Below are 24,940 nucleotides of genomic sequence, written 5' to 3' on the forward strand. Positions count from 1 at the left end.
TCTAATCTACATAATGATAATTGTAAATGACTATTCTAGCCAGAAGATGTTCCGTGACCAAATTAGGTATTCCCTGATAGTTGAACATTTAGGCTGTTTACATTTTTAAAAAATAATTATCAGGTTTCTTTAAAAAATGTAAACAGAAAGACATTTCACTGCTAAGTACTTCAATTTGCATCTCTAAACAATAAGGACTTTAAAAAATGTCAGTATCAGAATCTCCTAATAAAATTAACATTTATTCCTTAATATTATCTAATATCTGTTCAATATTCAAAATTCCCAATAGTCCTCACTATGTCTTTTTATGATTTATTTGCTCAAACCTAAATCTAAACAAGGTCCATACATTTCATTTTGTGGTTACGGCCTTGAATCCCTTTTAACCTAGAATCCTTCCCTCTTTTCCCAATCTTTTTCTATTCCATCGACTTGTGGAGGAAACTGGGTCAGGTTTCAATTAGAATTTTTACCTTCTGAGTCGCTTCCTGGAAATGTCATTAAACATATTCTCTTAATCTTTGCATTTAAATTAAAATTTGGATCTTAATCACATTTTTGGTAAAAAATATTGCAAAATTTCATATTGCATCCAAATGTATATAATATAAGTGTTCCACCAAAAGTGATGATAAGATTAATTGATCAGTGAGGTTAAGTGATGACAGTCTGATCAGTGCATTTTAAAGTTGTATTTTTTTTCCTTTTAGACCAGCAAGTAATCAGTGGGGTGATGTTCTAGCATCCTGCAAATATCCAGTTTCCCTTCAATTTTTGCCCTAATGATTTTAGCATCCATAGCTGAACATCACCTAAGTTGAACATCTCACTAGGAGTTGCAAAATGTCAATTTCTATTTTCATCACTTTATGTTTATTCACTGGAATTTTATTGAGACTTTCTTTTTTTTTTTTTCTAATTTATTAATGGGACTTCTGTAAACAAGAGCTTCCCCTTATTAACTAGGGCTATTTAGTGACCCTGCATTCCAGTTAATATCAGTGTGTAGCAAACCTCCCAGAGAGCAGTGTAAAACAAAAATTTTATTTTGTTTGTGGATTCTGTGGGTGAGGAATTCAGACAGGGCACAGTGGAGATGACACATCTCTGTTCTGTACTGTCTGAGCCTCAACTGGAAAGATGTGCAGGCTGGGATGACTCAGCAACTGGAAGTTTGAATGATCTGGAAGCAGCTTCACTCATAAGTTGCTCTTGGGCCAGAATGACTTGAACCCTGAGCTCAGCTGGGACTATTAACCAGAGTTCCTTCATATGGACTATCTGTGTGGCTTGGGCTTCCTCACAGCATGGTGGACTCAGGGAAATTGAACTGTTTTACTTAGATGATCAGGGCTCCAGAATGAATGTTCCAGCAAACATGGCAGAAGCTGAATTGCCTTTTATGACATATCCTCAGAAATTACAAAGCATCTCTTTCAACACAATCTATTAGTCAAAGCAGTCACAAGCGTGCCCAGATTTAAGGGGAGAGGACATAGACATCACCTCTTGATGGAAAGGTGGGATGGTCACATTGTAGAAGAGCACGTGGGATGCAAGATATTGTGGCCATCCTTGGAAAATACAATTTGTCACAACCTAAAATAGAGCTCCTATAGGAAAAGAAAATAAACGTTTAATTCTACCTACACTATTATCAATATTCAGAGTAAGAAACCAGTGTAGTAGATGTCTTGAATGGTGACAAATTAAGATTTTTTTCTGAGAGGTGAGTGTGAGGTTTTCTCATTTTTAACTATTTAAAAAAAAAATAGTCAATGTGTCTCAATCAATTCTTTTGATACACAGATTGTCCCAACTTTGGCTCATGGGAGCCCCTTCAAGCTGGCTCCTTTTGATAGTACACCATTAACTTTTGATAGCTTTGTAGCTTTCTGACAAGATGTGTCAGGCTCATACTATACATTCCCTGCCCCACTCCTGGAATTAGCCATTTCTCCTAGGAACTCCAAGGCCTTTTCATGGAGAATTATATTTAGAAACCAAATCTGGACACTAAGGATGTTCATTTCTACAGGGCTGATGTTGCTTCCAGGGTTTGTTAGTGGACAAAGCAAAGAAAAAGCTTTAGATTCCTTAAAAAAAAAAGCAGTTATGTATAGGTATATCTATAGAAGTCTATGTTTATACTAATGTTTATAATTCAAATTTAAATATTATGGAATTTTATTTAATATCTTTGATTTTATACTTTTATGTCTTTTCTCTTATACTATCTTACCATATAAATCTTACACTGTAAAACTATCTTAGAAAACAGAAAATAGCTTCAAAATGCCAATGCTAACGTCACTTCTAACAATAGGGAATAACTAAAAATAAAGCCTAAGATTTCTCTGAAGTTTTTTGTTGCTGTTGTTATGCTTATTTTATTTTTCAGTTTTGTCCTTAGAATAAATCACACTAAGCTTGTCTAGTAAATGAACTGTAGAGAGTAAATGTACGGTAAATGAATGCTCAAGGTGCACTCGGGTGAATCTTGCTGTCTTCCTGTCCCTTTACTACATTCCCTCCCATCCCATGGTTTACTGTGTTTATTAGACTTCGATTTATGCTTCTTTTACATTTCTTTTTACAAATGTAAACAAATATGTATGTTTGTTTATACTCAACTCTTTTTACACAAATAGTAGAATATTATTTGTTTTTTTCTGCATCTTGCTTTTTTCACTTAACAGTATATCCTGAAGATCACACCACAAAACTACTAGAATTCTTCCTCATCTTTTCCATGGCTGCATGTACTCCACTGTGTGGGTTTACCATAGTTTATTTAATCAGTCCCCTGAGAATGGAGATTCAGGTTGATTCAAATCCTTTTATTTCAAATAAGGCCACAGTCAATGACTTTGTGCATGTATTATTTTGTATTACTGTATCTTTAGGATAGATTCCTAGAACTAGAACTGCCAGGTCCAAGGGTCAGTGCATCTGTAATTTTGCTTGATGTTGCCAATTCCCTTCCATAGGGGCTATGCTATTGCTTTCCTAGGAGCAAGGAAGGGGATACTGGTTCCCCACAGGCTTGTCATCAGAAGATGTCATTAAACTTTGGATTTTTTGCCAATTTGATAGGTGAGAAATGGTATCTTGGAGTACTATTATTTAGCATTTATTTAATTATGAATGTGCTTGAGTAACTTTAATATGCTGAAAGACCATTTTTATTTCCTTTTATGAGTCCTGTCTGTTCATGTCTTTGGCTCATTTTTCTACTGAGCTGTTGATCTTTTTCATTTTCCAATATCTAGGAGTACTGTTTTGCCAAACAAAAAATTATTTTTCCTTTTGAAATCATTGAATTTATCACTATTTCCTTTTATTGATTCTGGATTTAAGTCATAACTAGAAAGGTTTTCTTCATTTTCAGGTTGTAGGAATCCATGAAATATTTCTATCCATGAATAAGCTTGTCTACTGAAGAATTAGACTTGGGAAATCATGAAAAGAGCAAATAAGATCCCATCATCTCTGAAATTAGAATTTATTTTGGCAAAATTTTAGAGATTAATGCCACCCAAGACACCAGGACTTAATTACCCAGGTGGGGTGTGGTGAGAATGAACAACGGCCAAAATGGGAAAGATGGTTGACTGATAGTTTGTAAGATAGGGAGAGGGTAGTTATTTACTTTGGGTGTTAGCCTTGTTAAAAACTGATTTTTATTTGTTTATAAGAATGTGAGTTTAGGAGACTTTCCTGGAGGTACAGTCGTTAAGACTCTGTGCTTCCAATGCAGGGGGCACGGGTTCAATCCTTGGTCGGGAAACTAAGATCACACATGCCGTGTGGCACAACCAAAAAAAAAAATGTGAGTTTAATGAAGAGTAGAGGAGCTTTGTTATAAGGATGACAAATACAGTCTTAGCCCTGAGATTAGTATTCTTTCAGTATCGTAGGAGATAGGGATGACTGGGAAACTAGCTCCTGTTTGTTTCATATTATTTAATATAAATATAAAATATTACAGTGTAATATACAATCTCATAATATAAAATAAGAGTATCAATTATTTACCCAGCTCTTTATTTTCACATACATTTCACTGTTTTTTAACTTAATTTTTAATCCTTTATTCAAGTGAAATCTTATACAATCCTCAAGCATATAAAATAGATGAAAGTGGGGCTGCTTTAGTGGAAGGGCTGGAAGGTCCTGATCCCCATCCCTTTGGGTCATCTCCTTACCCCAACATGGAGACCTAAGGCTCTGTCAAACACAGTCAGAAAACCCAGGTCTAATTGATCCTTTCTACCACCTTACAAAGCTACTGGGTGATCAGCGTACAAAAATCACTCACCTTACCTGCAGCCACTAAATCTTAATTCCTTTCTCAATTGGCTCCTATGGAGTTCTCCCAGCATTTCCCAGGACAGCTCTTTATTCTTTCCATCTGGGAAGCAATGATATTCCTTTCCATCTCCCACTGGTCAGACTTGCACAGTGGCTCTTCTTCCCCAGAACTGGCTCTTGATCCTGATTTCCTTGCATTCTGTCTGCTGGAGGCCCCCAACCAATGGGGCATGGCAGGAAGAGTGAAAGACTTTGAAATGTGCAAAAATAATGACAACTTGTCCTGTCTAGGGCACTCTTCCAAATCATCTCCACCTTTCATTGTCCTTAAGCTTCTTTTAAAACTATGTAAGTTGTAGAATACTGATAGCATTCCACAAATAATTCTTGTCCAAAGAAATTTAAATTGTGTCTCCTGGAGATGCACTCGACTACTGCCCTGTGAATATGGACCAATTTTGAAGTTATTTGTAAATTCATTTCATATTCTTCATGGTCTATCTATGAGTGCCCTTTTTGAAGTCTCCTTTAATTCTGTTGTTACATCTTATAGGTTCCCTCTTTAATGAATTAAAAACTCTTTGACGTGTTCATTTCATATTTGTATGAGAATGTTTATTTTTAGCTTAAAAAAAATGATCGTTTAATGGGCAGTAACTAATGTCTGCCGAGCCCACTATTAAAGAAGCAAGAGAGCTGTGGAAACCTGCTCTGATGTTGCCAGAAATAGTGAAGAGGGTGGAAGCGAAGTCCTTGTCACTGGAAGGAATCATTTTGGTTTTTTTTCCCCCTCTACTCTCACTCTTCTCTTCTCTTGGTCGAAAGTCACTTTCAGTCCCTGTCAGGTCCTCTAGGGGCCTATCTTGCAGTCTTCTAGACCGTCTGTGCTTCATCCCTGTCTTTCAACCTTATGTCTAATTAATGTGCAATACATGTGAGACCAGACAAGTGTGGGCACGTTCGGTGACCATGAAGTTGGCCGTCAGAAGTCTACCTGCCAAGACACTAGAAGTCCCTTGGGACAACCCACACCAAAGGCAGAAAGAAAGTGACATAAAAACGTTACCTAGCAAAAAAGCACTGATCTTGGCACTGAAGAGCATTTGAGAGAACAACTCAATGTCTGTCACTCACATCTATCTTCCAGTCCAGCCTCCGTAAGATTAATGTCTGAGTTCCAGGAAGAGCAGAAAAGCTGAAAGTAGAACCGAAACAAACAGTTGGACTTAAAACTCTGTAGGACTTGGGGCAGGAGCAGCACGGCTCACAGAGTTCCACTGGGAAGGGAGAAGGCACAGTCTTCCCCTCCCCTCTCACCATTTACCAGTGTTGGTCCTGAAGGTTCCATCGCTTTAGACAGGAGGGCCCAGTGGACTTAGCAGCCAGGCCCAGAGGGCATTGTCTGCTGCCACCAGAGCCACTTGGAAATAATTATGGGGGACCACAGGATCTGAGCTATGTATGTGGATACAACAGGCCAGTGAAATTTGAGTTATTACTATAACTATAACCACTGCCCACAGTCTGGTCAGACCTAGAAACATATTTTCAGTTTTTCATTCAACAAGTTTTTGTGTTTTTTTGGTTTGTTTTTAAGCATTTAATGACATGTTAGTCACTGAATACAGACTTACGCTAAACTAAATCTGCTTCCCTGTAACTTACGCCTGGTGATCCTAGCTCAGCTCTGCCCACTACATCTCCCTTAAATGTTTTTGGTTAAAAAAAAAAAATCACTGTAGTCCTTTATTGCAAAGTGACAGACCCAGTTCCAAGTGGCTTAAGCAAAATCAGGAATGTACTGGCTCCTGTAACTGGAAGGTCAGAGAGCATAGGTGGGGGTGACTGACATCCCGGCCCAGCTGGATGAAGAGTGTCATCAATTTCACCTTTCCCCACCCATCACGCAGGTCAGGTTTTCTCTGTATTGACTTTATTCTCAGGAATGATCCCCCTCCTGATGATCAAAACGGCCCTTGGTGGCTCAAGACTTTACAGGGCTCTAAGCACCTTTGATCTCAGGAGGGAGATCTTTCCTTCTAGAATCCCCACATATTTCTGAATTCTGATTGGTCCTTCTTGATCAGTACCCACCCCCAACCACAGTGAATCCCCTAGGTAAGGTCCTCTGATTGGCCAACTGAGTCATGTGCCCACCCACACTTCCACAGGGAAGGTAGTACCATGTGATTGACAGGCCCTTTGGAGCTTTGCAAACACTTTTCCTCTGTTCACACCCCTAAATGCACCAAAGGCAGAAAGCAAGAGACATAAAAACATTACCTCGCAAAAAATCATTAATCTTGCTCAGTAGGACCCTGTCCTTGGTGAGCATTGATTCTGGAGCCAAACCACCTTGCCTTAGATTTTAGCTCCACTTTTTATCAGCTACGTGACCTTGGGCAAATTACTCTAGACCTCAATTTTCTCATCTGCAAAACTGGGATAATAATAGTACCTACCTCAGAGTGTTATTGAGAGGATTAACTGAGGTAATATGTATAAAATACTAGTGTCTAGCACATTGTGTTAGGTAAGTGTTAACTGTTATTATTATTATTATGACCATACCTCCAGGGCCAGCAAAACTTGACCAAGAAACTAAACTCCATTTATTTGAAAGAAATCGCAGGAAGAAAAAAATGCAGCATTGTTCATACTATTATCCAAACCTTTGAATGTGTCTTTCTCAGAGAGAAAGACTGAACTACTGAAGCTACTTTTACCAGGAGAGCCACAAGGGATTTACCACGGCTGCACAGTTAAGGATCACTGGATAGGCTATGTTCTGGTCAGAAGGTTGGGGTTTTAGACTTCAAACAGGATCCCTTCTCATTAAGTGAAGATGAATGGCATTTTCCACACTTGCCAAAGTATAGATCAGCATTCTAAAAGAACTTGCATGCATCTAGCCCTCATCCTGATTAGTCACGGCACTTAAAAATCTGAGCGAGGCAAGCATCCTTTGTGAATTTTACGTTATAACTCTTTCTGTTAGAGGTTAGTACAACTGTGTCGGCTTTGAGAGATATAAACCCAATTAAAGTGTGTCTGGCTTTTTAGAAAGCAGAGGGGGATAAAACCTCTGAGAGCAGCTTTTTCATTTTCTGCTCTTTACCAAACCACTTGACTTTGTGCCACCTCATTCCTAGCAGCTAAATCTTGGGTCACATAGTGGGGTGAGCTACAGTGAGTTTTAAAAATCCTGGCTTGAGTTGGAAAGCAAGCTAATTTAGAAGCAAAACCCACACAGACATAGACATGTGCATCTACTCATTGCCCATTTCACCAAGGATGCGTTTTGGGAGTTAGGAATTCTTGACCGGGCATTTGAGGTGATCAGCTCTGTGTCCTTGTCCATTTCTGTTTTCTGCAATAAAACCATGAGCAGTGCTCATAATCAAAAATAGAAAATGAACAAGCTATTTTGGTAACAACCTATAAGTAAATACCACTCAGACCTTCAGATATCAGACCATACCACAAGTCTTCTCCCTGACTTTCCAGCAAGGTGTTAACAATAACTTTACAATGTTTTTTTTTTTTCCTCTAGCGGGTTACATTCAAAAATATGTATTTGTCATTTACTGAGCATCTATTGTATGAGCAGCCTTTTTAGATGCTCTGTATCTTCTATTACAATCAGTAACTGACCACATGAGAAAGATAGAGGAGCCCCAACTGTCCCAGCCCCCAGTTTGAATCTTCCCGGCCTGGGCCCCAGACAAGTGGGCAAGTGAGCAAGCCTCCAGGTGACTCTAGTTCCCAGGTTTGAGCCACGACAGCCCATGCTGAGTGGAGCAGAGCTGAGCTGCCTCTTCCCAGGGCAGATGGAAGAGACATGCACAAAATGCACTCACAAAGTGAATTTGTTGTTGTTTTACCCTACTTGGTTTGGGAGCGTTTGTTACATCGTCATAGAGAATAAGAACAATGAGGATAAATATATCTGCTTTACTTATAAAGTTGTGAAGCAGGGAGAAACACTTTGTACATTTTTTTAAAATCAATTTATTTATTTATTTATGGTTGAGTTGGGTCTTTGCTGCTGCGTGCGGGCTTTCTCTAGTTGCAGCGAGCGGGGGCTACTCTTCACTGCATTGCGTGGGCTTCTCATGGCAGTGGCTTCTCTTGTTGCAGAGCATGAGCTCTCGGCACGTAGGATTCAGTAGTTGTGGCGCACGGGCTTGGTTGCTCCGAGGCACGTGGGATCTTCCAGGACCAGGGCTCGAATCCGTGTCCCCTGCATTGGCAGGTGTATTCTTAACCACTGAGCCACCAAGGAAGCCCCCTGTACATTTTTTAAATTATATTATGCAAACACAAAGCGGTCTTGTAGGAAGATTCAGGTAACACACAAGCATATCTATGTACACGTGAGAGTTTCCAGGTATGTCACATGTCGCAGGGGATTTCTAGATCTGCTAACCCTGACTGGAGCTCCTCAGAGGCTCCTGATATACTGAAAAATGAAGACAGCCCCAAACATTCCTAAAAATTATGGTCTATTTTAAACATTTTATAAGTAACAAGTCAATATTTTTATTAAAAAATATAATTCCGGGGCTTCCCTGGTGGCGCAGTGGTTGAGAATCTGCCTATCAATGCAGGGGACACCGGTTCGAGCCCTGGTCTGGGAAGATCCCACATGCCGCGGAGCAACTGGGCCCGTGAGCCACAATTACTGAGCCTGCGCGTCTGGAGCCTGTGCTCCGCAACAAGAGAGGCCGCGATAGTGAGAGACCCGCGCACCGCGATGAAGAGTGGCCCCCGCTTGCTGCAACTAGAGAAAGCCCTCGCACAGAAACGAAGACCCAACACAGCCATAAATAAATAAATAAATAAAATTTTTAAAAAAAGTTAAGGATGTACCTCACATATCTTATAAAAAAAAAAATATATATATATAATTCCAATATCCACAATATGATCACAGGATTTATGAAAAGGGAATTCCTAGTGCACTAGAGATAGGCATAGCCTAATGATGAGACACACTTAAGGCTCGTTCTGTCAGTACCTCTGTGACTCTATAAAGTTGTCAGGAAAAAGTATCAGAAGTCTACATTTGAAGCCATTGTTAATGTGAGTCCCGGGCAGCTGGGCCAGGCCTGTGATGGGCCCTGAGCTGGACCCCTTGGCCTGCTGCTCCCAGTTCTGATGGTCTGGTGCTCTGCCCCTGGGTGGCCGTGGTCCCCCCTGGAATTTTGTGTCTGTGGAGCGGCACCTGCTGCTCTCAGGCTCCGGGCTTCCCCAGGCTCCCCTACAGCTGAGAGCTGTCCTCCTTTGCTGCTCAGTTGTCTAGGGAGCTAAAAAACCTTCCCCCGCCTCCGCCACCTTTTTTCTGGTCTTTCTCCCTTCCCAGCCTTCCTCCTACCAGGCCTCAAAGATTCCTCTTGGAGCCACTGTTTTCTCTCTTCAGCGCCATTTCGTCTCTCCCACTGTAAACAGCAACAGCAACGAGAACAATTAATGTTTGTACAGTGAATTGCAGTTTGCAGAGCATTTTCACAGACATCCTTGCAGCTGAGCCTCACATCAAATAAATCATTGTTATTATAACGTAGTTACAATGATGATTTCAAGCTTACGTGGGAGGAACACGGCTCTTAGAGGTGAAGTGACTTGTCTGAGATCAAGCGACCTGTGAGTGGCGGAGCCTGGGTGCAGATGCAGGTATTCTGAGGCTGCTTCCCATCTTCTTTCCATTCTACCAAGCTGGGTCCCCGTGGGTAGACAGTGCGGCACCTCTTCATACGCAAGGCATTATAGCGATGATTCGTGTCATTGTTCACCAGCTTGGGTTCCCTCAGTGGGCCTTCATTTTCTCTTCCGTGAAATTAATTTTATATTTACAGAATAGGATTATGTAATGGGAACCTTCTGGGAATTATTATATATTTTAAACCTCAGTTTACCCATTAGTCCTTAGTTTTTCTATGTTTAAAATATAATAATACAATGATTATTGTGGGTACAATAATAGTAAACTACAAATTTTTTAGTAGTTGGTATTTAACAGTTTTTAAGGTACTGTAACCTACATTTACGTATTTGATTTTCACAACTGCCCAGTAAAGTTAGGTAGGCAGTATGCCTATTTTATAGAATAAGTAACTGAACCTCAGAGAGGTTAAATGCTGGTCCACGTTCTCTCAACAAATAAAAGTTACCCTGTGATTTGTACTCAAGGTTTTGGCTTGTTCTGTACTTTTGCCAGCACCTCCAGCATGGCAGAACAGGGTGGGAGAGAATATCCCTTATTCTGTGTCTAGGGCAGAGTTTCTGAAACTGTATTATGCACAGAACCACCTGGAGAGCTGTTAAAACTCAGATTCTTGGGCCCAACCATCCTGATTCAGTATTTCTGGGATGGGGCCCGAGCATATGCATTTCTAACAAGCTTCCAGGTTCTGTAGGTACCTCCTGTCTGTGGACAATTCTTTGACTAGGACTGAGAGAGGGAAAGTGCTTCAGGCCTCAAAGCTTAGTTCCATCATCCCTAAAGGGGGTTAATAGCATTACCCACCTCACAGGCTAATAATGAAGTCATGTGTGCAAAAGTCCTTTTTAAACTATTAAAGGCTACTAATGCTGTTATCATGATCCACTGCATCTAATGTATAATGCAAACTATACTTGAAAGTTGAAAAATTATATCCAAAACATTCTTACGCAGACCTCAGGGGTGCTATTCACATGATATTCTATGCCCGTGGCGTCCATAAAATTGTGCAACATGGTGGTGTTGGCTAACACCATGAGAACCTGTTGATGGGGTTCCATTCCAAATTCTATCCACACTAAGGACACCTACCTGTCCAGTAATGAAGAGTGTGTCACCCCAACTGGTTTCCCCTCTGCCCCATGTGGGGACCACTAACAACGGATGGGCAGAAAGAGAGAAGAGAAAGGAACCGGGAACCCCCAGGCCTCACCCACTGCTTTTGTGGACTTCTCTTCTCCCAGCGGCCTTGGTCAAACAGCCAGACTGAAGTGCGGGGTTTTTCTACCCTCGCTTACTCTAGTACAGGACTTATTGGAGCCTAGAGAGTACCAACAGCAGTCAGCTAGAGGGAGAAGGAACCAGAGCAAAAAGCCCCTCCAACCACATGTTGGTTCATCAATCTCTGAGTAAGAGAAAATCAGCCCCATGAGGATTCACTTCTTCCTGAGCTTTGGAGTCAGACAGTGTCAGGTTTAAATCCAGGCTCTGTCACTTCTTAGCAGGGTGGATTTATGTGAGTTACTTTGCCTCCTCAAATTGCAGTTTGTTTACTGTAAAAGAAGGTTAATAATATCCCAATGCCCAGTGTGCTCAGTAAATGACAACTGTTATTATTTTTTATTAAAATTCACTCAACAAGGATTTACTGTACATGTTCTATGTGCCAAACATTATACTGGGCACTGGCAATCTGGAAATAAATATAACATCATGCCTGTCCTGGAGAAAACTACAGTCCAGTGTGGGAGACAGCAGTTAGCACAACACATGTTACAGGTGCTGTTCTCAATACACCTTCAGAGTAAGCTACAAGGAAGGGAAATTGACAGAGAGTGGAGGGAGTGTTCTTCCCTGCAAGAGCAGCCTACTAGGGGCAAGACAGGAATAAAGACACAGACGTAGAGAATGGACTTGAGGACACGGGGAGGGGGAAGGGTAAGCTGGGACAAAGTGAGAGAGTGGCATGGACATATATACACTACCAAATGTAAAATAGTTAGCTAGTGGGAAGGAGCCGCCCAGCACAGGGAGATCAGCTCGGTGCTTTGTGACCAGCTAGAAGGGTGGGATAGGGAGGGTGGGAGGGAGACGCAAGAGGGAGGGGATATGGGGATATATGTATATGTATAGCTGATTCACTTTGCTATAAAGCAGAAACTAACACAGCATTGTAAAGCAATTATACTCCAATAAAGATGTTAAAAAAAAAAAAAAAGAGCAGCCTACTGAGTCCTCCCCTCTTCCCTTCCATGTACCCTTCCTGCCCTGAGGAGGCAAATTAAGATGTCCACAGTTTCAAGGACAGCCCTGAATAATTGTCCTCGGTCAGTATTCCCTAAGCGTCTCTGATCTGTTGCCCAACTGAGCCCTTGCCGGCCAAAATCGACATGCACTGGGATGATTTTACACTATCCACTCAGCATGTTCTGTCTACACAAGGCATTTCATTCAGGTTTGGAAAGTTACAGGCTGACGCAGCTCTGGAGGTTTGTTTGACTTTTTTTTTTTTTTTCAGATGTTTCATTTCTTTCCTCTTAGGATCTGTGCCCTAGTTGTTCTGGGAAACTTGTGACCTCTCTGTGTTTTTAATTAGAAGATGTCATTTTTCCATGGCAACCTATCTTGATGTCCTAAATAGAGAATCTGTAAAATCAGTTTCTCTATGAAGGGCTAAACAAATTGGAATGGGAGGCTGCCCAAGGAGGGCCAGTGCCCAGGCCTGGTGGCTCCACCGCTAGGAAAGGTGCCCCAAGCAGAGAAACACCACCAGGGACTCCTGCTACAATAGACCTGCACCATCATGGTCCAGCCAGGACCTCTTGGTTTGGGGTCATAAAACCCAGTTCTTGACAGTTGTGTGGGGGAATTTGTACTTTCCAATTGGCATGGAATCAAAACCATGTCAGCTGTGAGTTATGGTGTTTCCAGGGCCAATAGCCCATAGGTAATAACATGGAAGCCAGAAAAACATTGATGGGAAATCATTGAAACCAACCCAAGCTCCATGGTGGCAGAATTTGAACTGACCCTTTCACAGCAGCATCTCACCTCCTAAAGGGAATGAGCGTCTTCAGGAAATGATGAAGGCAATAGAGATATTATGCACCACACTTTGCAAGTCAGTGAGGAAACAGTAGTTAAATCATTTGGCAAAAAAAGTGATCAGTTCCAAAAAGAGTGCCCCAAATTTTGTGACTGGATTTTCTTTCTTTTATTTTTTAAAGCATCATTTCCATTCAATAAGGCAGACATGTTGATAGGCAAAAGTCACCTTGACCATGGAGATTATACTGATGCATTTTTAAATGAAATCATAAAATGCTATGGAGAGTCCTTCCTCTACACTTGATCTAGACAGAAGGGAACCATGAGAAACCCTATGCAGTGCGCATATTATTGAAAGCTCACTAGGTGCCAGGCACCAATAACAACAGCTAACACTTGTTAACTGCTGATTATTTTTAGGAACTGTTCAAGTGCTGTGTATGTATTAAGGACTCATAATAATAATATCAATAGCTTTCCCTATTAACTGCTTATCATGTGCCAGGAACTGTTGTAAGTGTCTTCATGTCGAACTAAATTCATATTCACTATTGTTTTCCCAATTTTCAAATCAGGAAACCGAGGTATAGAGAGGTTGGGTGATTTTTCCAAGGTCACAGTCTGGATATGAAACCAGGCAGGCTTGGCTCCAGTGTCTGTCTGTACTTGTAATGGTTATAAATACTCCCTACTTGGTGTAAGAAGGTTTCTGGAATCAAGAAAGCATATTTGACATGCTGAGCTCATTCCCACTTCAGGACCTTGCACTGGCTGTTCCCTCTGCCCAGCCTGCCCTTCCCCACATCTTTGCTTGACGGGCTTCTTCCCATCTTTCAGGGCTCAGCTCATATGTACTTCTTGGAAATGCTTTCCCTGACTCCCAAGCGGAAGCAGACTTCCCCACACCACGCCTCAGTCACTCCATCCCATTTTCTTGTTTTAGTTCCTTCAGAGTGCTTTCCAGGGCCTGAAATCACCCCGTTTCTTTATGTGTTGAGTCTCCCCCTGACTAGGATGTCAGCTCCATGACAGGCAGGACTGCCTCTCAGTCACTTATACAAAGAACAGCGCCTGTCACTGAGCTAGGCCTTCAGTCGCTGTTGAATACATGGTTGCAGCACACTGGTATTGAATTTTATCTTGAGCACCAATGATAATGACAGCAGCACTGATTATAACAGCAGCAGCAACAACAATTCTAATAGGTAATAGCAATTAAGTGTTTATTATGAATCACATACCGTACAGAATGTTTCTTATCAATTCCTGTGAGGTAGGTACTATTATTGCCTCTATTTTACAGACTAGGAGACTGAGACTTAGAGAGGGTGCGTGATGCTGGTGTCACCACGAAGCTGAGAAACCCTCAGGAACACATTTATACGCCAAACACGAGCCACGTGAAGTTATTGTCAGTGAAGCAAAGGGTGCAGCCAGTCAGCACACACCACGGCAAGTTCCCAAGCCTTCTGGGGTCTCTATTTCCTTCTCAGTTAAAGAGGGAAAGTTGAAGTTTCATAATTAAGAAGTGTCAGGGTCTAGAATTACAGCTTGGTGCAGTGGACAGAACCTGGGCAGTGGTTCTGGAATACCTGGGTTTGAATTCTAGCTTTGTCCCTGACCAGGTGTGTAAGCTTGGGAAGTCTCTCTAACTCCTTAAGCCTCAGTTTCTCCTCCTGTGAAATGGGATAATAGTCCCAACCTGCCTGCCTGGCAGACTTGCTGTACAGAGTTAGTGAAATAGACTATGTGAAAACAGCTAGCACTGTGGCTAGTGCATGGTCAGTACTCAATAAATATACCTTTTCTTCCTCCATTCCTTTGTTGCAACTCATTCAGTATTTATCTCCCCAAGCCCCCCACCCCGGAAACCCCTGTGATTTCTGGATGTTTGAATTCCATGTCCTCAAATTAAGCCAAATACTCTACAGGTCACCTGTGACCAGATGGCTGTCTTTGACATCATTAGAGAAAGGATGGCTGGAAAGTAAGAGAGGAAGGAAGGAACGAACGAACGAACGAAGGAACGAAGGAACGAAGGAACCAGGAAAAAGGTTTCAAGGAAGAAAATAGAAACTTTTTTTGAGGGGGAAAAAATGTGTGGGAGGAAAGGATATTGCAGGAACCACATAGCAAGAAGAGCCCCGCTATGGAAAACAATAGTGTCAGTCAACGGCAAGTCACTGAGGACACGGTGTGTCCTTTGCTCCATTTAGAGAAAGGTGCGCCTGGGAATGAGTGGCATTTGCTAACTAAGGGTGCCTGGAGGCTGCCCGCCTCTTGTTCTCTTCCCAAGCCTGGGAACGGATGGCTCCTTCAGAGGGGACGCAGGCCAAGGGTGCAGTGGGGAAGGGGGGCAGCCCACCTGGCAGGTGAGCCCTGAACTGCGGCACAAGCGCAGCCCATCCTGCCCAGTGCCGCCCCCTCTGCCCCAGCCACGCTCTGCTGCTTTTCAGCTTCTGAAACATCTCCCAGCCCTATTTCAGGAGACTTTCTTAGGTCATGCAAGTGTCAAGCGAAAAGGTAACATTAGAGGTTGGTGGGCTAATCAATTCTCTTACTAATTTCACAGGATGGCTGTGACAGATGTTTAGATGGATATTTAACTTCTTTTTAAGTAGATTTTTGTTTTCTACAGGGAGAGAGATTTGGATAAAATTAAGCCTCCCCATGAAGCAGTAGTCCCTGGTCCCGTCAGGCACAGAGTGCTGGGAATTGCTGAGCTTCCACAGAGGCTGGCCATTGGAGGGCGGGGTTGCCCTGGAGGCACAGTGGGGTGGGCTGGTGGGCCCGCCAGTGGCTCAAAGAGGTGAGCATCTTCAGCAGTGAGATGCAGGATGCTGATGTACCGCTGGGGTCCTCAGTCTGCATTTCAGCAAGATCCCACCTCAGGTCATCGATATGCACATTCAGCTAGGGAAGCACTGAGCTAACATTCCCGTCTCCCTCAAGGAGTCCTTGAAATTCCAGGCAGAGAAGTTCTGGGATGGAAGCAGCCCATCCACAGAGTGACTCTTCACATATCTGCCCACCACCATTCAATCTCGCTGGGATTTTTCATTATGGAGAATACATCTAATTCTCAGACTGAACTTCCAAAAAAATCTCCCTCTGTCTCTCTCTTTTCACATGCTTGAGACACTCTCACCATTTCCCAATAGATGAAATTAAAGGGAGGTCAGTAGATTAGTTAAAAAAGCAGGCTTTGGAATCAGAAGAACTGGGTTTCTGTCTTGGTTCTGTTTTTTTCCCAGCTGTGTGAACCCAAGCAAACTCTTACACTCTCGAGCCTCGGTTTTCTCTCTGTGGAATGAGGATAGTAAGAGCACTTACTTCATGAAGCTATAGTGAGGATTAAATTTTTTCCGAGTCTTTCTTAGAAATTTATTTTATTGAAGTATAGTTGATTTACAACGTTGTATTAGCTTCTGCTGTATAACAAAGTGATTCAGTTATACATATATCTTTTTTGTATCCTTTTCCATTATGGTTTATTACAGGATATTGAATATGGTTCCCTGTAGGACCTTGTTGTTTATCCATTCTATATATAATAGTTTGCATCTGCTAATCCCAAACTCCCAATCCATCCCTCCCCCACACCCCCTTCCCCAGGATTAAATTCTAAAATATGTGCAAAGTGCTGTCACAGTGTAAGTGCCCAACAATCGACTGCTATCATTGCCATTATGAAGCAATAATATTCTCATAATTCCTTCCTCATTCATCCGAGGAATACATTTTCACTTTAGTACTCTGTTGGTAACTCACTGTGGGTATCTGGAAATCCTACTTAACAAAAAATTAATCTTCTAACAGGGTACACTATGAAGAGGAGTATTTATTTGCAAAACCTGAAGAAACATACCGATGAAATTGTATGGTAGTCCCAGGGGTAGAAGGCTTTAAAAGACTCATTTCAAATCATTTGCATTGTGCCGATTTAGGATTTTATTCCATCTGTTTGCAAAAGTGTTGACTTTGTGCCGGTCACTGGGCGAATAAGATATGGCCCTGTCCTCAGGCAGGTCACAGGGTAGTCGGGGAGAGAGACACATGGGCAAGGAACTGGAGTCGCTGAGGACATGGGCACTAGCGGAGCATGACAAGCTTGAGGGCACAGATGGGAGCAAGGAGGGCCAATGTCAGCCCTGGGGAGGAGGCAGGGAAGGAGTGATTCTGAAGAGACTGAATGAAGGTTTCAGGTTGGACAACGAAAAGGAAGGGAAAGTGTATTTTGGGCAGAGGAAAGAGAGGCATAAAGGGAGGGTGTGTGTCTCACGTATTGCTGGTTAGCAGAAATCCTAGCATGAAGAGCTTTAGCGCTCACACACAGGAGTTTACTCTGTAGCCAGCAGGCAGTCACTGGAGCATTTAAGCAGTGGAGTGTCGAGGTCAGATTTGAGTTTCTGTAGGATCCCTCCAGTGACCATGAAATAGAACAGAAGGGTAGACTAGAGATAGCTATAGCAGAGAACAGAGAAAAAGGGCAGGACTGGGGGATAGTTAGAAGCTAAAATTGGATATGGAAGTGAGAAATAAAGGTGGTAAAAATGATTCCCGGAGTGCCAAATAGGTGGAAATATCAGCAAACAGTTGGGTACACGAGTGTGGCAGACACCAATCTGTGCTTCCATAACAATCATCCCTACATCCCTTTTTCATCCTGCTAGAACCCCAATTTATTTTACAGGCAGAGGTCCTTTGATATTAGAAAGGTATAGGCCCAACCCCTATGGATGAATTATGAGTGGTTTAAACCAGTTGTGCCAATCTGATTCCCTTTGGCCACTTTGTCAAATTGTGGGCAAGTGACTCATTTATTCCGGCTAATTGAACATAATGAGGGGCTGCCCTGGATGAAAAAAAAGACACACCACCTGGGGAAATAACCCCGTATCCAACATGTCTCCTTGCAGCCACCATCTTGTGACATGAGAGAAGAGTGTGAGAACAAAGCCAATACACGGAGGATGGAGGAGCAGAGAGTGACACCTGGTCCCTGGTGGCACCTTTGAACACTGGAATCATAGGTAGATACTATATCAGATAGCATCTACTATCTTTGAACTTTTTGTTAAGTAAGATTAAAATGTTCTGCTCTTTTAAGGCCTCTGTTTTATGTAGGATAGGGTATAATGAGGTAATAAGTAGACTTCCAAAGTAATGGCTCAAATATGATAGACATTTATTCCTTGCTTTTGAGCGGTTGAAGCTGGATGTTGCAGGTGGGTGGTGGTGGAAACCCCAAGGACACAAGCTAATGTCAGCTCTGCTGTTTTCAACATGTGGCCTCTAGGGTGGCTCTGAGCAAGGAATCACACCTAGCCAAAGGGAGGAAGAGGACAGAGACGCCTGGTGGCGAGGTTTTGTGGGCCAGGCCTATAAACGGCACACATCACTTCCACTCACATTCCATTGAAAATAACAGAGTAACATGGTCACCTCTAACTGCAAGGGAAACTGAGAAATGTCAGCTAACTAGGAAACCACATACCAGCTTCTATATATGGAAGGATGGATTTTGCCAACAGGTAAGAGTCTCTGCCACACCACTGTAAATTGAATTTTACTGTTGTTGTTAACTTGCAACTGAAAGAATTCCTAACTGTTCCAATGGATCTGGAGCTTAGGGGAGACCTTGTGATGGGTTATACAATTTTTCCTTGACTATAGTATCTGTAGTTTTCAAGACATATCATATGTGATAAGTAAGAGCAACAGAGTGGATGACATCACCCAGGAAGAATGTAGAAAGTCAGAAGAGACACAGAGATAGAGCCCTTTAATTGTTCATGGGACATATCTAATCCAGAAGGATCCCTCCTCACTGCCTGTGAAAGAACAAATCAGACATCTTGGTGGCCTAGAGGGTCTTGCTTTAGGTTGAGTGGACTCGTAGCTCAGATGTAAGGACAAGACTATACAGGGTTGTCCAAGGAATTTTGTTTTGGGGTGCTTCTGGATATTAAATCCAAGTAGGGCTGTCTTTGCCCCTGTTATCTTTCTGTAAGGCACTAAGTTTGCTAAACAGCTGAAAAAAAGTCTTGAGCAAAATGTGTTCAACTTCCTTCTTTCTCTGATGAAGGTATTTTATGTGGACACCTAGCAACCCAGATCCTGAAATAACTCAATGTGAGAAATGCTCCAAGTGCAATTCTGTTCCTTCCCCTCTTCTTTATCCTCACTCCTGAGGCTTCAGATTGGGAGACTCTGACTTTTCTGGTTTTAACTATCTAAACCCTCAAGAGAAGAGGAAAGAGATGTTATGAACTGGAACTTTCCTCTGTCAGAAATCTACCTTGGCATTTGAATTTTCTTGGAAGGGTGTCCTCATTAGGCAGTGGTCTTTGGGGATAACTTTTACCATTGTAGGGAGTACTTATTGATGACCCCAGAACCTGAGCTGATACAGCCTGCAGGTCTCGTGGGTTGTGGCCTATGCAGCCATTTTCAGACTGTCAGATGTCCTCCATCTAACTGTCCTCCAAACACTGTCCCTTCAAAGTTCCCAATCACAGTGGCTAAGCAAAAAGAGAACACTCAACTGTGACTTGGTCTGGAAACTTGGGGTATAGGCACTAATTAGCTAGAGTTCTATCTATTTATTATTAAAATAAATTCCACAAGGGCAGGAGCCATATTATATATGCATTTCATTATACCGCACTCCCACTGTAAAATAAGGATAATAATAACTAGCATACATGGTATTCTTAGTTTAAGCCAGGTATCATGCTATGTGTTTTACCAGAGGTATCTCATTTAATCCTCATAAAAACTTTATCAGGTAGGTAGTATTATTATTATCTTTTTACAGATGAGGAAACCAAGGATGAAAGAGGTTACATAGTCACTCAAGTAACAGAGTTCAAAAATGGTTGAGCCGGGATCCAAATCCAGAGGTCTGAGCAAACCTGACCCTAGACCACCCCCATTCATCCTTGTTGTGAGGATTAGAGACCTAGGTAGAGCACCTTGCTGACACCCAGTAAGTGCTCAATAAATGGCCGTTATCGTTACGTCATTGTTTCTACTTTATAAGGCATTGTGTGATGACCTTATAAGATTGCAAAGTGGTCTTATATTAGACAAGCTGTTTTGTTTCTTGTGTGACTATGAGGAAACTGTGCAAAGTTGATTCCTTTGTTAGGAAATGTGTGGATTTTGTGACATGGTAACAACTGAGGTTTTGGTGACAGGCAGTATCTGAGGGTCCTGGCCCAGAGAAATAAAGGTCCCAGCAGTCAACCTCCTGGGGTTCAAAGCGGTAAGGATTTACTTACCAGTAGTATTTATGATCCCTTGGAGAGCAACATTAAATTGAATCTATCATTTATTCTAATAATTTTTCCTTAATAAAGCTACTTTTCCAAAAAAAAAAAAGTAAAAAAAGAAAACTTGGAAAATGCAACAAAGTAAAAAGAGGAAAAATCAACATGATTCTACTGCTCAAAGACAGTCCCATTGACATTTTTGGGTTCTAAATGACATTTTATTCATTTTTTTATTTGTTTGCTTTGTTGATAGCATGAGAGACCCTCAAATTCCCATGCACCTGAGTCATCAAATTTTCTAAATCTGGCCCCTTTGGCTTGAGACAGGAGCAGTCCTGCTATTGGTTGGTTCCTAGTTCTAGAGTCTCAAGGGTGCATTAAGACAGATCCCAGCAAGGCAGCAGCCAGAGGGGCCCCTCTGGATAGGGTGACAGAGGCCCTGATATCTCAGGGAAAAGCACTCAGCTCTGAGCCAGTATTCTACACAAGGGTTGACCCAGTCCAGGAGGAAGTTTTCCTGGGCCCAGTTCCCACCCTCATGGTCACATCATGGTGACGCAACAGGAAGCCGCTGTCCCCAGAGCCCAGGTCTCTCACAGGAAAGTGTTGTCAGAGGTTTCTGCACGGGCAGGCGGTCCATGCATGCTGGGTTCACAGCAGTATTCCCAACCCACAGGATTTGTTCACGGGCTGGAATGCGGCCTCAGGGCTACACTGTGGCGTTTCCCCAGCCTTGTCCTGATGCTTGCGGTAATGCCTGCGGTGACGCCATAAATCAGCTCTGCTCTGCGTTTTCCCCAGATTTCCAAATGGGTTACCCTTCAAGCAGGCAGTGTGAGATACCTCCTTTCAGATGTCATGTATGAAATAATGACTGGCCAGTGAAAATGTATTTTCTAGTTGAAAAAAGTAATATTCTGAAGGCTTGGCTATGTTCTTCCTTTGGTTGACATTTTCTGGGCCATGGAGAGGAAGGGAAGTTCTCCGCCTTCATCTACTCCCTGGATAGAATTTGCTTCTTGGCAAAGGAGATGAATGGCAGCGCTGCACTATCCTGTTGAAGTCTATTTCCTTTTCTCATGTGATCTCCATGCCAGTGATGAGCTTACCCTTCAAGGTTCTCTCCACAATGTTCCCTCAGCTAGAGGGAGGAGCCAAGGAATGGGAGTCCAAACACCTGCATGGCAGCTGCAAGTTTTGCCACACCCAGTACTTGTCATGAGGCAAACCAACTTACCTCTCGGAGTCCTGAGCTTCCTCGAATGTTTATTCTCTTAGCTGGGCAATTTATTAACTAACATTCCTTACAGCTATCAGTCCAAGAGCAAGTGATGCTCATGATAATGATCCTCAGGCACTGCAAGATCCTTAGTCACCTTCCATGCTCCCTATAATCTCAGGGCTGTGTGCATTTTATTATTCAAATTCCTTGAAGGTTGGTAATCCATGTGCATCACTTATACAGACTCTAGTAACCGGAATGATGGAGACCAGAATCAGACATGGAGCATTAACCAAATTCTTTGTCCTTTACGTTGAAGATGATGTCATGGAATGTGTTACAAGAATACCAGCAGGGCTGAAGTGATACATGCAAGACCATGGGCCTGTCGTGGGCACCCCAGGGAGACTTGCTGTAGGCATAGGACAATGACTTGAGGCTGTAAAGCCCACTCTGCTCTATGAGGCGTCATCTTTTTGCTCCATAGAGTAACACAACTTCCGCTGCTCAAAAAGCTTCTTGAGCTTCAGATTGCTCCAGTCAGTTCATCCCTCTGCTGCTGTCACTTCCCAGTGGTCCTGTGGCAGGGCGTGCCCTTTGAGTTCCAGCTTGCTCTGTGTAATTGCATTCAGCCAGTGCTAAATGTACTTCACAATGTGTCACAAGTGGTTGTATTACAATGAGGCCATATCTAAGCCACTGGGTGGGCCATGGATCAGCTCAAAACCCAAACTGTACATGAAGATTAATGTGATTTGGGGCATAAACCTATGGCTCAGAACCACTCCTCCATAGACCAAAGGCATGGTTTACAGTATGGTGTTTCCTTCTCACTCTGACAGAATATTAAGTGGGACTTTACCTATTTTTGCAGTTTCACCTGAGGAGCCCAAGGAGACAAATCACTCTTTCTAAAGAAGCTTCTAGACCATCCATGTAGGATTTGCTAAGAGATGGCCCAACACCAGTTCTATGGCCTTGTCCCATCACCCACCTCCAGTTAGAGCTTGTTTGAGGATGCCAAGGAGTCAAGATTCCTTCAAAGTGGCTCATCAGAGTGTCCTGTGTGTTCCCTACCCTCCCTGTGAGAGTTGGAGGGAGGTTTTTTCTTGTCCCTGCTTCAAGCCAGGTGAGGAGGTCCTGCTGCCCCAGTGCTGCTGGGAGATCACAGCAGAGAGGGATGAAAGAGTTCCTGAAGAACACGACTGTGTCCCTTGGAATTTGGAAAGCACAGACACCAGTGCCTGAATCTCCTCTGGAAAATACGGAAGGAGAGAGAGTGACTAGAGCTGTTTATGGGAGTCGAAAGAGGACCAAGTCTGCCGTTGGGCAGGCTACTCTTTCCGCAGACACTGTGGAAAACAGTTGGGCTTGAACTGTCATGAGAGAACCCCGCCCAGCTGGGGCAAATGAACCCCAGCATGAGCTACCTGGTGGGGCAGGAGCTGCCAGGAGTTGGAGTCTCTCACCCAGAGACTGCATCACCTGTGACAGTGCAGCATCTGTGGTCTCCTCAGAGCAGGGCCTTGGGAGAACTCACAATAGAGAGAAAAAGCCACGCATGGGCACCAGCTAGGCAGAGGGCACACACATCTGACTCCAGCAGCTCCGGCCCATAAAATAACACTTTGCTCTTTTCCTTTAATTTTCCCTCTCCTGACCCCAACCATAGAGGAGAAAGAAGCAACAGACAGAGAGCTAGAGAGAAGACAGAGCAAAGCAGAGGGGAAAGCAAAGTCCTTGCCTATGCAGGTCATCAAGCCTGGATCAGGCCTGATGGGGTAGAAAGAAAAAGAATCCTTTGAAGTGGATGAGAAGTTGAAGGTTTGGTTTGGTTTAGTTGGGATTGCCCTTTTGCTCCCTAAAAATGAAGAACATTCACACTTGAAACGGACTGAAAAATGTGAGGATCTGCTTACCACATCGTCTAGTGCAGGGAGCCTGGCAGAGTTGATTTGAAGGGTAGCAATGAGAGAAAAAGAACTTACTTACTTTCTGATCCAACTTCTTCAGTAAACTGGTCACATTAACATTTTGGAATCAGAATTTGCTTCTAGGAAGTTAGTAGACGTATTTTTCTCTGTTCCTCTTGTTAGGTCAATTAAAACCCCTGGATATTATGTGAAAACAAACAAACAAACAAACAAAACAAGAGTCTGAAAGGTAGAGAGAAGGGACAGACTGGCTAGAGACCTTGGGATCCAAAGAGCAACACAGATGTGAGTTCCAAGGGTTTTCTTTTTGCCTTTCACGTCCTAGACTGTGTGCTGGAGAGGCCAGAAATGTGGAAATGCCAGAGGGTCAGACATAAAAAGCCCCAACAAAGCCTTCTCTCTCTAGCCAGAGTACAAGGAAAGAGCAGCCTACCCAGATAAGAAGCTTTTAGACAAAAACTCTTTTACTCCAATCAAACCAAAGGAAAAACTCTTGTCCCCCACCTCCACCAACACAGCCAAGATCAAATGGTGAGCCTGGACTTCCACCCTCTGTAAGCGGTGATGAGGTGCCCCAATCCACCCCACCTGGTGTCTTAGTGGTGCCAGAGGAGGCTGAATAGGGAGCTGGGACTTTCATTCCCACTGGTTACCTTAAAAAAGAGGAAAAATCTCAAATTATCCAGGTTCCCATATCAAGAATCTAGAAAGTAGAAGAGCAAAATAAACCCAAAGAAAGTGAAAGAAGAAATAATGAAGATAAAAACAGAAATCAATGAAATGGAAAACAAAAACAATGGAAAAAATCAATGAAACAAAGAGCTAGTTTTTTGAAAAGATCAATAAAATTGGCAGACCTCTAGCAGGGCTGACAAAGAAAAAGAGAGAAGACTTAAATTATTATTATCAGGACCAAAACATGGGATATCACTATAGACTGTGCAAACATCAAAATGATAATAAAGGAATATTACAAACACCTCTTCAGATGTAAATCTGATAAATTAAGTGAAAGGGATCAATTTTTCAAAGAACACAGACTACTGAAACTCACCTCATATGAAATAGTTAACTATTAGGGAAATCAAATTCATAACTTAAAATCTTTCAAAGAAGAAATCTCCAACCCCAAATGGTTTCACTAGGGAATTCTATCATATGTTTAAAAAAAGAATACCAACTCTACAGACTATCTTATAGAAAATAGAAGGGGGGAAATACTTTCCAATTCATTTTATAAAGTTAGTATTGCCATAACACTAAAACCAGACATTGACAGTACAAAAAAAGAAAACCACAGACCAACATACCTCATAAATTTAGAAGCAAAATATTAACAAATAGAATTTAGGAATACATAGAAAGAACTATATTCCTTGAGCAAGTGGGGTTTGTTCCACAAATGGAAGGCTCGCTC

This window comes from Eubalaena glacialis, chromosome 3 (genome assembly GCF_028564815.1).
Source record: "Eubalaena glacialis isolate mEubGla1 chromosome 3, mEubGla1.1.hap2.+ XY, whole genome shotgun sequence".
Lineage (NCBI taxonomy): Eukaryota > Metazoa > Chordata > Mammalia > Artiodactyla > Balaenidae > Eubalaena > Eubalaena glacialis.